This window comes from Peromyscus maniculatus, chromosome X (assembly GCF_049852395.1).
Source record: "Peromyscus maniculatus bairdii isolate BWxNUB_F1_BW_parent chromosome X, HU_Pman_BW_mat_3.1, whole genome shotgun sequence".
Lineage (NCBI taxonomy): Eukaryota > Metazoa > Chordata > Mammalia > Rodentia > Cricetidae > Peromyscus > Peromyscus maniculatus.
Window position 1 is genome coordinate 90,600,858 of NC_134875.1, and position 15,285 is coordinate 90,616,142.

Here is a 15,285-nt window from a genome sequence, read left to right on the forward strand (position 1 = left end):
CATTAGAATGTGTAAAGCAGTGAGATAGAGAACATAAACATTTGTTTTACCTAGGTAAAATTGGTAATCAGGAAGTAAGTCATTCAGTCAGACCCCAGCCTCCATCAAGTGTATCCTTTTTTTGCAAGTTTTGTAGTCTCTGATTTTCAACAGGTATTCATGACACTGAAGGGGTCCGGAGGCCAACATGGGCCCTGGGATGACACTAGGCACTACAGGCAGCCATTTGTCCCTTTTGCCAGAGAGAATGGAAGGAACCCCTGGTAGAGGGGCAGTACTGCCCTTGGACTTAATATTTCAGCCTTTCATTGGGGGGGGGGGGAATAAGGGGTGACATAGTCTGTTCTATAAATGCTTCTCAGTGGAAATTAGGAAGTTGTGTCAGGGCCCAGGAAGGATGGGATGCTGATCAACAGACAGGAGGGAGCAGGGCACATCTTGTTCACTGTCCAGGTTCTGTTGCACCACCTGGACCTAGTGAAATACAGGCTGCTTTTGAGCAATCTGGAATGCTGGGTCAAAGCAGGGGCTCAAGCTGGCAGGAAATTCCTGTCAGAAGCATCTCATTTACATCCGTTTTCAGCAAATCCAGGGCTTGTTGGTTCTGAAGGACCATGCGAAGCTAATGTGTTTGGAGTAGTTTGTAGTCTTCAGTTGATTGGAAATCTGTTGGGACAGACCTAGACTAGGGATAGAATGTAAACTTCAGGAACTTAGGGGGAAGTTTTACATTAGGAGAGAGCTCACCTTCAGGGGGAAGCTTAAGCTATTGATTGACAGGAGTATTTCTCTGGAGTCCATTTGACCTGTGACAGATGGATCCCAGTCACGATTACCTGAAGCTTACATGCTTTTTGAAGTTTACAAAAAGAAATAAAAGTTTTAGATATATTATCATTGCCATTGTTTTTAATCTGCACTGAGATGCCATTGTAGAAAAAGCAGTTTACAAGTTTCTGTAAACAGTTTGAACATAGTCATGCCTTTGAATCATAGCAAAAGTTTGGGGACCCAAAAATGATTCTTGGTTTAAAATGTGAACCTTCTTCCCTCTATCTGAGGGGTTGTAGATACACATAGATTGGACAAAGGTGTTTTTAGTATGATGAGAAGTGTCTTTAAGTCTATCCTTAGAGGATAAACCAAGAAAATTTAAAAGTCTGAGCCTGTGAATATGATAATTATTAGGAGCCAGTACTTTCCCAAGGCTCAATTAATAGCTTATCAGAACTCCATTGATTAATATGCTAAAACTAATTTTGAAGTCTTAACATCAGGTATCATATTTAAACCTTGTTATATATCTTAAATCAATTTTTAAGATCTTTATAACTTATATTTATATATTTTAATTTTTTTAGACTATTATAAGTTACATAAATTTCAAATCTTTTTATCCAGTTATTCACTGTGAGGCATAGGTGATTGATTATTGAGATCTGTCATGGATAAGCAATTTCTTTAAATAATGAAATATTGAAAAGTTACGCTGAACCTTGTTTTGTGAGTTTATCCCCGTTTTTAGAATGAAGCCTGTCAGCAGCCACCTCTCGCAAAGGGAGATCTCCTAGAACCAGTGGGGAATATAATGGACTACAAATCAACTCAATCTGTTAAGAACACTTCATGCTCTTAAAGAAGGCATATCCAGCCCCGTGAATGTCAGCTTTATGGGGTTTTTGTTTCAAAACCCAGAGGGACCAGTTGCTTAAAATACATCCTCCATGGAAATTTTTCTCAGAAAAACAGAAAACTGTAATTTGTGCTATCTATTTGTCTATATTTTTGCTTCCTCAGAGGATAGCAAGATGATCTCAAGGATTGTCAGACATGCATATAAGGGATATATATATATATATATATATATATATATATATATATATATATTCCATAATATATATATTCCATAATCCAACAATGAATACTCACAAATATCTATTTTTCCATCTACCTCATGCCCAATTACGTAAACTCTTTACCAAAATATTCTTCCCCAAATTATTCATCTTAAGTTGTTTTGCTACTATCCTTGTTTAGGATCCTGTGGCTTTCAAACACCATCCACAGTCATTTCCTCACTCATTTCTCTCTCCCCATCTTCAGAGTGGTACTACCAACATCACTGAATGAGCTAGGGAGCCGGGCCGCCCAGGTGGGAAATCGGACCTGCCGCCAATCCAAGCGGTTTTTAATGGATTGTCATCATAGGCCATCAGGGCTAGCCACGGGAAAAGTGATAACTGCCAGAAAGGATAGAACAAGGAAGTACCCTGGTTGTACAGAAGAGTCAAGGATGAATGAGTGAGACAATAGAACAGATATCCCCTTTATTGGGACATCTTGAAAAACCAGGTTCAGGTTGCTGGGTATTAGGTGCCAGCTTGAGCCTGGAGAGGTGGTACTAGCAGAGATGTTCCAGGATCTTGGGGAAGTGGCATTCAAATCAGGAGAACAGGCGCCATCACATCTGCTGTTTCTCTTGGTATCCTTGGTTCGTACAGCACTTGGTGGTATATCTGGCGTGTCTTTAAGGGTCTGGCTTTGGCATGAGTCTGGCAGGAGGGGTGGATCTGTGCAGGAACCTGCAAATGTTTGTAAAACAATTGGAACAGATTTACAACTTGGTATCATAGCAAAAGCTATGGCTTTGGGTTAAAAGGTATGAACATTTTTTAGGGCCTGGTTTTAGCCCAATGAACACATCTTTATTTCTATAACCAGAAGAAATTTACTGAATGGAAGTGGTTGAGTGAGTGAAGGAAGAGGAGGGAGGCTTCCCTACCCTCTCTAATGCTAACCTGTCTCTAAAAGCTGGGACCAGTAACATCCACAGAAATTTAAGGACACTCAAGACTGTCTGTAGTCAGTGCTCTATCAATTTATCAAAACTGCATTTATCAATGTTAACATTTTGAACCTCTGGATTTACATATGAAACCAGTTTATCCTGTACCATGAGTCTGTGAATGAGGCACACCTGTCTGTACTTTTGACAGGAAACTTATTAATGAGCTACCAAGGTGCTTGTAGCCTTGAGGTTGGGAGAGAGCTGTAAGATTGGCAAATCCTGGTCATCAAACACCATCAGATCTGAGAAGAATGGGTATGTGAACAGAACTAAGACAGCTTTCTAGCTACGTAGGCCATCTGAGGTTTCTCTTAAATGGGAAGGAGGGGGCCCCATCCAACTCTGTGACAGGAATTGGTGAGGGAACTATGGGACCCGATAAACAGATTAAAACAGAGTGGGTAGCTACCAAGTCCAGAGGAAGGTCAATGGACTTACCGCTACCTGCAGTACCGCTCCAAGCTCAGAGAGGGAAAGGGAGTCACCAAGTCAAGGTGATGTCAGTCTTCTGCCAGGCTTAGGAGTTCAAAGGCCTGGAGAGTCAGATGCCTATGTTGGTGAGGCTGGGTATCCATGGCATGGCATAGAGGATGAGACTGCATGGGACATTTTGATCTCCAGTGTTCAGGCTGTTGGCAGACAGGGCATGACTTCCTGTGAGGCTGGGTGTTAGGGAAATACAGTAACCAGTGACCCCAGGCTGCATTCCATGCAGGATCCTGGCAGAGTTGTCTTGGGCTGATCTCCAGCAGGATGGAGCCTCATGGTTGACTTTCCTTGTCCTCTATGTGGGGCCCGGCGGGGGGTCGGGGGTCGGGGGTGGCGCTCAGGGTAGGTGCCAATGCATTGGTTTAGAGCATAGCCTTCTGTTGTAGCTGGGCCTGTCAGGAAGGCTCAGCTGTCTCTCTCTGAGTGTTTATATAAAAAAAAAAAGCCATATTCACCAATTCCTATATGGGTGTTGGGGACACTCCTCAGCCCTTTTTTTTTTTTTTTTTGGTTTTTTTTGGTTTTTTCGAGACAGGGTTTCTCTGTGTAGCTTTGCGCCTTTCCTGGGACTCACTTGGTAGCCCAGGCTGGCCTCGAACTCACAGAGATCCACCTGGCTCTGCCTCCCGAGTGCTGGGATTAAAGGCGTGCGCCACCACCGCCCGGCTCTCCTCAGCCCTTTTAAACCTTACAAAAACATCTGATCTGATCCAGCTGGAAACAAGGAGCACTTATATCAGCTTTTAGTAAGTTCATGGCTCACAGGTTCTAGTCAGTAAGTAGAAGTTAGCAACTGATGCTTGGATGTGTCTGCCAGCCAAGTGGAAACCTGTTAAGACAAGTTTAAACTAGCAACAGAAGTCAAATTCTATTAACTTATTTGGAACTTTTAGGCCCATGGTCTTAGTAATTGTGAAGGGGAGACCAGGAGAGAGAAAAATACCATCCTCGGGTAAAGAAAACTCAAACTGTATTCTTATTTATAAAATGACATAAAAGTTTTGGATACCAATTAGTATGAAATTCTAAATTATGGAAAAGCAGGCAATTGGTATCTAGGCTTTGAGTCCTAGCAAAATTACAGGTGTGGGTTAAAAGATATGTACAATTTTGTTTAGAGAGAGCCAGGTACAGATAGGGCAGAGGTGTCTTCAGAATGATGAGAAGTTTATATATAGAAAACAACCAAAGAAAATCTAAATTCTTGAGCTTGTGACCCAAACAGTACCAGAATTTTATTAAAGTTAAAATCTGAACTTTTGAAATGGTAATATAATAATATTTTAGAAGGGGAAAGTAATCTGGGACATTTAAACCATCTATTTACATCTTTGTAACTAGTATTTATATACTGAATCATTTTCTGAGATCCTCAAAGCATGCGTGGACTTCTATTTCTTAGAACATTTTTTTTTATCAAGAGATCTAGTAGCTTTTGAAAAAGTAAGGCTTGATGTTTTATCTATAAAATGAGCTGGCGAGTTGGCCATAGCCTTATAAATTTGCACATCTTAAAAACTGTTCTTAAGAAAAGGTTTAAAATCTCTTAAATGTCTTCCTGAAATATCAAAAACAAAGAACCCTCTTTTTTAAGGAATAGCTAACTTTCCAACAAGGCAAACAAAACTTTTCCACAACTTCTCAAGCATTTTAGCATGGCTACCCTGTCATGGCATGGGAGGAGCCCCTTCCACCAGGAGGGGAGGGGTGGCTTGAGCAGTAGAGCCAGGAAGCACGTTCCCTTGTGCCAGTGGGAGTCACGGGAGCATGTTGCCCCAGGAGTCAAGCAGAACCAATTCTGTGAAAAGGCATGCAAGAGGCCTTGGTGGGCTTGAGCCGTGGATACATGCCATGCGGGCTTCTGCCAAGGGGGCATGGCAGAAAGTTACTTACTCACACCATGCAGGCATGGTGTCCATATGGAAACTTTATTGGGGGAAGGAGAAGGGAAGGGAGGGAAGGAGTGAAGGGAGGAAGATAGGCAGACAGAGAGAGAGAGAGAGAGAGAGAGAGAGAGAGAGAGAGAGAGAGAGAGAGAGAGAGAGAGAGAGAAAGTTCACTGAGGAGTAGTTTTCTCTTACAAGGGAGATGGTGTGGTCAGGATGCCAGGCAGCTCCCCAGCGGGCAGGTCTGAATGCCAACATTCCCTAACAATTCCTAGCATCTAATGGAGTCGAATCTCCATTTAACAAGGGTTAAATAACATTTCTCTAAATATAGTCTATTTTTCAATAACAGAGCTTTAGAGTATGCTTTTGTTTGTTTTATTTCTGTCTCATCAAATAGCAAGTTTTATTTGCCTTCACATGGGAGGAATGGCAGTATCCATGAATTGCCACGCCACAGGGACACACTGGCAGTCCCACATATTTGTTCTCAAATCTTTAATCTGATTTTCAAGATGTGCACTTTTTAAAAATAAATCTGATTAAATCTAATATGTGGAAGACCTACTCCTATGATGCCTGTCCCAAATATACCATCTTCTTGTTAGAACAACTTACTAAAGGGACCAGAAAGTGTCAAAGGACGCAATACAAATTTGCTAGCAGGAAGTTAAATATTTAGGCTATATAGTAATTCCCTTGAGACTGTCCATAAATATATATGTTCTTCCTTTGAAAACAAAACAAAAAATAATTAAGGGATTCTTAGAATCAGCTGTTTATTGATGGAACTCCATTCCCAGCTACTTACTAATTGCCGAGCCACTATATAAGACACTTGAACAGGACCAACTGGATAACTTACATCTAGGCCTGGAGGAAGAGGCAGTAACTAAGACCCTAAAAACCAGGCCCATGACCTGTGGCACCCAAACTATAACTTTCCTTTCTTTCTTTTCATTCCTCAAATAGAGGGGAATGCGCTGGGCTTGCTAACTCAGAAACATGGGGAAAGACACAGGCCCTTGGGGTACTTCAGTCAGCAATTAGATCCAGTAGCCAAAGGACACCCTCCCTGTGTGAGGGCCACCTCTGACACTGCTGCTCTACAAACAGCCTGGGAAGTCACTTTAGGCTCTCTGACTACCTTTTCCGTACTCTATTCTTTAGAACTTGTGCTAATTCCCATCACACACAACCACCATTACTCAGTGAGTCATCTAATTCCTTATGCTGTCCCTGAGTTTTCACTCTCTTTCTCTGGTGTGCTGCATCTCTCCAAATCCCTGCTACCTCACTCCTTTTACCATGTGAAATAGGAGAGGATAAGCATGACCGTACTCCAATGACCGATATTCTTCTTTCCCCTAGGAGAAATATTTGGAGGTGCTTATCAAAGATGGAGAATTGGATTTAGTTACTGATGGATCTTATTTACAAGATGGGAGAGCTGGAGAGATGGCTCAGTGATTAAGAACACTTGACTGCTTGCACTTCCAGAAGTCCTGAGTTCAGTTCTCAGCAACCACATGGTGGCTCACAACCATCTGCAATGCGATCAGATTCCTTCTTCTGGTGTATACACAAAATGCACGAATAAATAAATCTTTAAAAAACAAGATGGAAAATGACATTTGGGGTCAGAATATGCAGTTACCTTCTATTTGTGATATAATTGAGAGTTCTTGTTTGCCTCGGATTAAGTCTTCCCAGGTAGCTAAAATCAGAGTCTTCACCAGAGTGTGCCATGTAGCAGAAAGCAAAACAGCTAACACACACACACACACACACACACACACACACACACACACACACACACACACACACGTCACTGTGTATTTGGAGTGCTATACAACTATGACATGCTGTGGAGGCAAAAAAAAAAAAAAAAAAAAAGAATTCCTCTGGCCAGCCTATTTGAAATAGTTATCAAATCTCGGAATTACTGAATCTTACCCATTTGCCCAAACAATTAGCCACCATTAAAATCCTGTATATTCTGAAGCAAAGACTGAGGAAACAAAACATAACAATTTGGCTGATAAAGCAGCAAAGAAGGCTGCACTACATGGAACTGCTTGTCCTGAGAGAGACTGTCCTATTTGTTATTCCCACTCTATCTCTGACCTCTTCTTTCAGGCTCAACAGATGGTGCCACTGTTGTGGCATTCAAATCCACTGGGAAAAACCAAAGACTTAGACTCTGTTTAAATTTAGATGAAATGAACCTATTCTCACTTCCAGCAGAAGCATGGCAGCCTTAGAGCCAAATAGCATGCCATGCAAAAGGCGCTAAAGGAAGGCTTTATAAAGGTGGATATCAAAGGTGTCATTACAATTGTCTTGGAAATCCACAGCTGGGCAAGACAATTGTTTTCCTCCCCCTCAGTTGTTTCTCTTTCCCATTGTATAGTAATAAAAGACCGCTTATCTCAATTCCACAGCCACGAGTGAGTTTAGAAAAGCAGAAAGCAAATGGTTAAATACCTCACAGCAGGAGCACCATTGTCCTATTCTCCTCTCACCTGCAGGCCAGTAGGATCTCAGAGGCATTCCACAGTAAAAGTCAATGGCCCTTAAAGGATGCCTGGTACCCTATTAAGTTTCTCTCCACACCACAGGGGAGTTATGTGCAAGTTATCACACAGGCCTGAGCATTCTGGGGCAAGTGTCACTAACTGACTGGGATAGAGCAAGTAGTAACCACAGTGTCATCAGGTTAGGGCTGGCTGTCATGTTCTTACACCAAAACAAGACAAGGATGTTGTTCGTTGTTTTTGGTGGTTTTTTTTTTGGGGGGGGGGAGCACCACCCAGCTCCCAAATAAATCACAGATGGAGGTTTAATCTTAATTATGAATACCCAGCCTTGTTGCCGGAGGGCTTCTCTCCAGATTCCCCAAGCCCCGCAGTCCCACAATCCACTTATAAAATAATCACTCAGACGCTTATATCACTTATAAACTGTATGGCCGTGGCAGGCTTTCTGCTAACTGTTCTTTTATCTTAAATTAACCCATTTTTATAAATCTATACCTTGCCACGTGGCTGGTGGCTTACCGGCGTCTTTACAGGTTGCCTCTCCTCGCTGTGTCTGCTGTGTCTCCTCCCTCAGCCTTCCGCTTCCCAGAATTCTCCTCTCTCCTTGTCCCACCTACTTCCTGCCTCGTCACTGGCCACCAGTGTTTTATTTATATAGAACAATATCCACAGCACTTGCCCTTTTTTCTTTTTTTTTTTTTTTTAAAAAAAACGAAGGTTTTAACTTTAACATGGTAAAATTATATATAACAAAACAATTACCGAGCAAGAATTATAGTTACAATATTAAAGAAGATGTCTTATCTATCTTATATTTGTGAGTTTAAGGTTTTATAGCTAACTTATCTTTTATCATAACTGAGGAAATTATAACTATCTAGTTTTCAACCACATCAAAGACTTGAGAAGGAACATAATGGTACCTGAGAAATGGTAGATGGATGCAAGCAACTTTCGGGAATCTTGCAAGAGTAGACCAAGACAGCTGGCAGCCTGGACAGTCACCTAATGTTTCTCAGCATTGTTGGTGCATTCAAATTGGCTATAGGCCTAGAGTATCTGACAGACCATTTTCAGAAGCAGGAATTCTGAGAGACCATCTTACCCTGTCTTGGCAGAGTACAGTGGTCGCTTTCCTTGTGTCCCGCTTGTCCAGAAAGGACAGCATTGCATTTGTACTGTCAGCCATCAAGGCAAGGGCAGTTCTTTGCCCAGTAGGCCATTTTGTGCCAAAAGACAAACTTCCAAATGGAAATGTCTTAGAAGCCCAACATTCTCTCGGGATCAATTGGTGCAGCCAGGAGCAATTGTGTCTCACGTCAACAGAATTTTAAGTTATTTAAATGCCATATTCTCTAGGTCTATGACGTGTTTGAAGATTACCTATCTATCTGAAATATCTCTATGTATACCTAGAAGACTTAACTAACATGGCTACAAATATGATTATCATAGATGACTAATTATTAATCTATTTTAATTATCCATTACAATTTTAAATGAGTTACATAAACAATACCTTAAACAAGAATAGAAATATATATATACAGTATAACAAAATTAACTTCAAGTTTGTATCAATAAACTAAAATTTATACCAATGTAAAACATTTTAAACATAAACTAAAATCTATACCAATGTAAAACATTTTAAACAAGTTGTTCTTTAAAAGTAGGTTCATTAATCTACCCTTTTATCTTATCATCTCTATATATCTATATCATATCCCCTTTTCTTTTTTAGAAAGAGACCACATTTATAATCAACCTGTTTTAAATAAAAATATTGGTTTTTCTCTGTCCCACACCAGAGGGCTCTTCTGATTTGGGACACAAGAATCTCTTAACCATTTTTTTTAAAGCAATATGTCTGGGTTTAGAGGGGGAGTGAGCCAATTCCACCTCTAAAGCCAGCTTGGTATATTTGGGAATTTGGGCGTAGCATCTCTTACTACTTCCTGCTGGAGGGGGGCGCTGTATCTTATGGGGACGCAAAGGAAATTTTAAGCCTATGGGGTAGTCCTTGAGGCTGTATTGTGTGAACCAGTTGCCTTGAAACCGCTCTGGATGTTGGATCATCTGGGCCATGGTGTCACCGGAGGCCTTTCAGGGGGTCTTGGCTGTTGAAACCTGATGTATCTTAATCTGGAACAAATCCACAGCCTCTGGCTTTCTGTGAAAACAAAAGCAGAACTTCTTTTCCAAAGCAACATATCCTTAAATCCAAATTTTGAAGTCAAGTTACCTTTAAAATATGCATATTGGTTTAATTCAATATCTTTTTTGATCAAATGTTTTTTTGCAGTTAAAAATCCCAAAGACAACACAATCCAGATTGTCTGTGTAATATTCATCTTTACGTGGCTTTTTACATTAATTTTTTTGTCTCTTTCAAGCCTACGTATATTTTACACACATTGTAAACGATGTTATCTGAATCAGTCTTTTTGTGAGCCTATTGCTTTAAACTGCATCCTTCTGAGCCTGAAACAGCGCTGTGGCTGCTGGCTCCGCCCACTTCAGCTTCCCAGCATGGCAGTGGTACGTTTTCTGCCAGCTCTGGGAGTCATCAAGTCTCAGAAATAGTGGGTCTAAGCTTTTATCAAAGCAGCATGTAGCCCAGAAACCTTTTTTTTTTTAAATACTAGTAAAGACTAAATCTACTACACAGTATAATGTGCCTCTGGCAGACCCCTCATTACCGTCATACTGCCGGTCAAACGCACACGCCAGGAGCCCGCCAGTGTTCAAACCTGCGTTTTGCGCTGTCTAGCTGCCCGTATGAGACAAGAAGCAGGAACCTGTTTTTGGCTCTGTTCAGAATTGGTTATTAAATATTCTCAGGTTTAAGGTGGAAACTCGAGCCGTTGGGCACCATTTGTTGCCGGAGGGCTTCTCTCCAGATTCCCCAAGCCCCGCAGTCCCACAATCCACTTATAAAATAATCACTCAGACGCTTATATCACTTATAAACTGTATGGCCGTGGCAGGCTTTCTGCTAACTGTTCTTTTATCATAAATTAACCCATTTTTATAAATCTATACCTTGCCACGTGGCTGGTGGCTTACCGGCGTCTTTACAGGTTACCTCTCCTCGCCGTGTCTGCTGTGTCTCCTCCCTCAGCCTTCCGCTTCCCAGAATTCTCCTCTCTCCTTGTCCCACCTACTTCCTGCCTCGTCACTGGCCACCAGTGTTTTATTTATATAGAACAATATCCACAGCACAGCCTTACCTTGGCTTGGTTTCCTGCCAGATTTTCTTAACTTTATATTATCCTATATACCCTTTGCCTCTGAGAATTTCCTATTCTCTTGCCTCTGTAAGTATTACACTTTGTGGCTTGCTGTGTAGCTGGGTAACTGACCCCTGGAGTCCTCCTCCTTCTCTGGCTCCTAGCTCTCCTCCCAGATTTCTCCCTCTATATATTCTCTCTGCCTGCCAGCCCTGCCAAGCCTTTCTCCTGCCTTGCTATTGGCCATTCAGCTCTTTATTAGACCATCAGGTGTTTTAGACAGGCACAGTAACACAGCTTCACAGAGTTAAACAAATGCAACATAAACTGTAGCTGGGGTTTTCTCCAGTCCTGCCTTGCCCACAGTCAGGACAAATCTCTCTCACACGCCAGTCCTGCAGCTGCTCAGACCCAACCGAGTAAACACTCAGAGACTTATATTGCTTACAAACTGCATATCTGTGGCAGGCTTCTTGTTATCTAATTATTATATCTTAAATTAACCCATTTCTATTCATCTATACGTTGCCACATGGCTCATGGCTTACCAATATGTTACATGTTGGTACTCATGGCAGCAGCTAGCAGCCGCTCTTGCCTCAGCCTTCTACTTCCCAGAATTCTCTTCTCTGCTTGTCCCACCTCTACTTCCTGCCTGACTACTGGCCAGTCAGCATTTTATTTATACAGAGCAATATCCACAGCACTTCCCCTTTTCTTTTTTTTAAAAAGGAAGGTTAACTTTCACATAGTAAAATTACATTTAACAAAACAGTTATCTACCAAGAATTACAGTTACAATATCTAGTCTATTTGTATTTTGCAAAATTGAAGAAGATATCCTGTCTATCTTATATTTGTGAGTCTAAGGTTTCATATCTAACATATCTCTTATCATAACTAAGGAAATTATATCTATCTAGCCTTCAACTACATCAAAGACCTCAGAAGGATATAATATTACCTGAGAAATGGGAAAAAGATGCAAGCAACTTTTGGGAGTCTTTTGAGAGTAGACAGAGACAGCTGGCAGCCTGGACAATCATCCACAGTTCCTTTGTAAAGTTGGGGCATCTGTCTTCAGCCCACAGGCCTAGATTCTCTCATTCACTTCTCTCTGTGCATTGTAGAATGTCTGGCATTTTCCTCTGTGAAGCAGGAACCTGAAGGACCATTTTGCCAAGCAAAGTTCAGTAGTCACCTTCCTATGGGTTCTGCATGTCCAGTCGATCAAGCAGTCCAGGCAAGAACAGTTTCTAGCCCAAATGGCTGTTTTTTTGCCAAGGTGAAGATAAACCCCATATAGTGTCTTTGAGGCCCATCCTCCTCCTGAAGTAAGTCAGTACTGCCAGGTGCAGACAGATCTCACTGTCCAGAAAGTCTAAATTTTTAAAATATTTTAAATGCCATATTCTGTAGTTCATTGAAGTGTTTGAAGATTACCTACCTAATTGAATTATATCTATGTATACCTAGAAAACAACATGACTATAAGTTTAACTATCATAGAAGACATTATTAATCTGTATTTCTGAATTATCCATTAAAATCTAAATGAGTTACAAAAACATAATACTTCAAACAATATATATATATATATATATATACAGTATAACAAAATTAAGTTTGAACTTTTATCAATAAACTAAAATCCATAGCAATGTAAAACATTTTAAACAAGTTGTTGCTCTTTAAAAGTAGGTTCATTAATCTACTTTTCATCCTATCATATCTATATCATATCCCCTTTTCTTCTTTAGAAAGAAATCAAATTCAAAATCAACCTGATTTAAATAAAAATACTGGTTTTTCTCTCCCACACACAGGAGGGCTCTTCTGATATGGGACAAAAGAATCTCTCAGCCTTTTTTTTTTTAGCAATATGCTTGGGTTTAGAGAAGGAGTGAGCCAATTCCATCTCCAAAGACAGATTGGTATATTTGGGAATTTGGGCATAGCTTCTCTTACTGCTTCCTGCTGGAGGGGCGCGCCATATCTTATGGGGACACAAAGAAAATTTTAGGATTATGGAGTAGTCTGTGAGTGTGTATCATCTGAGCCAGTTGCCTTGAAACTGTTCTGGATGTTGTATCATCTGGGCCATGGTGTCATTGGAGACCTTTCAGGGGTCTCAGCTGGTCAAACCTGATGTATCTTAATCTGGAACAAATCCATAGCCTCTGGCTTTCTATGCAAACAAAAGCAGAGCCTCCTTTCCAAAGCAACATATCCTTAGATCTAAATTTGGAAGTCAAGGTATCTTTAAAATAAACATATTGGCTTAAATCAACAGCTTTTACATTTTTTTCTGCAGTTAAAAATCTGAAAGACAACACAATCCAGATTCTGTGTGTAATATTCATCTTTACATGGATTATTTTTATACTACCTTTACTGTCTCTTTAAAGACTTTATTTTTAAAAACTGTCTATTTCTTTATATAACTGCATACATTACTTTTTTTTCTCTTCCAAGTCTACATACATTTTTACACACATTGTAAACCATTTAAAATCTTGTTTCATCTGAATCTGCCTTATTGTGTAACTATTGCTTTAAAATGCAACATTTCTAAGACTGAACTGGCCCCTGTGGCTGATGGCTCCACCCCATCAGCTTCCCAACATGGCGTGGTACAGTGGTACAGTTTACTGTCATCTCTGGGTCTGGAGCATGTGTACCATCAACTATCAGAAGCAGTTCTATCAAAGCCCAGAAACAACCTCCTTCTCCTTCTCCTCCTCCTCCTCCTCCTCCTCCTCCTCCTCCTCCTCCTCCTCCTCCTCCTCCTCCTCCTCCTTTGTACTAGCAAAGGCTAAATCCACCACACAGCAGCATAATTTGCTGCTTACAGATGCCTCATTCCCACATACTGCAGGTCAAGCACACACTCCAGGAACCTACCATAGTAGCTCATACCTGCAGGCTACAGATAACTTGAGAGAGACAACTAGGAAGCTGTTTTTAGCTCCGTTTTAGAGTGTTCTTTTCAGGTTTTAGGTGGAAACTCTTGCCAACCCGTTGGGCACCATTTGTAGCTAGAGTTTCCCTAGTCTTGCCTGGCACACGGTCAGGCCAAATCTCTCTCACCATACAGAGCGATATCCACAACATAAACAAAAGTAACACACCTTAAAACAATATTCTACTACAAAAGGACAATTGGCAACAAGCATATTGCAATCTCAAGTCCCAGAGTCATCTTTGGTTGGGTATAAATTGGATGCTCCTAATGCTTCTCAGTTTCCAATTGCTTCTTCTGGAATACATACATAATTTAAGTCATTAGACACTAGGAAAAATGATCTCTGTGAGTAAACAATAATTGTGGAAACCCTCCCCAACAATACCTCATAAAGCATATTCAAGATGTCCTATTTGCCTCCAAATACTGTCCTGGTAAGCTACTTCATGGGACATAAAGGTCGTTTGAAACCTGGCAACTGTGCCTTATCCAAATATCTCCAACACAAGGGTATGATCATTCCTCGGTGCTAGTTTGAATGTTTACATGTTAGTTTGAAGCTTTTTCTTGCTGAAAAATTACTACCTTGCTACAGAGGGGGGAAACCATTAGAAAGAATTATTCTTACTTTGGGCATTCCTGCTGAATTGCATTGTGATCAGAGAACTCATTTCACTGGACAAGTGTTTAAATCTATCTGCAAATTGGGCCTATTATACAATATTTCCAAGTCTTACATTCCTCAATCCCCTGAATTGGTTGAGCAAACAAAGGCACTATAAAAAAATCAATTGGCAGAAATTTTTTCAGAAACATTGCAGAAAGTTTCAAAAACAGTGGAAACTTATTTTAGTCCTTGAGGATGCCTTGTGGCATTTACTTCAAGGGCACTGAATGTAGACACAGTACTGAGGACTCTAGAGTGGAGAGTAGCATCGCTCTCATCCATGCTCATCATCCTTAGAGAGAACACATGGTTAGAGCATAATTCCTCCCCTAATAAATCCCATCCAAGTTTCCTTGGGGCTTCTGAGTGTACCCACAAAGGGATCAGAAACACTGCTTTGTACAAGTTCCAGATGCTTTAGGTCTCACCTTTACCTCTGTCAGAGTTTCATCTACATGCCCTACACATTGTCTCTTCCCCAGGATTAATTCACAACAATGTGTAAATGTTATTTCCTGCTATGAGAGTCTTTGAAGCATCCAAGCTCCCTTTATTAAGAAGCACAAACACAATAAAGAAACACCAGGCTCAAAGAAGATGCTTGCTTCTGTGGTGGCTTTTTCTGTTTGAAATCACCACTCAGGCTTATGGTGTGAC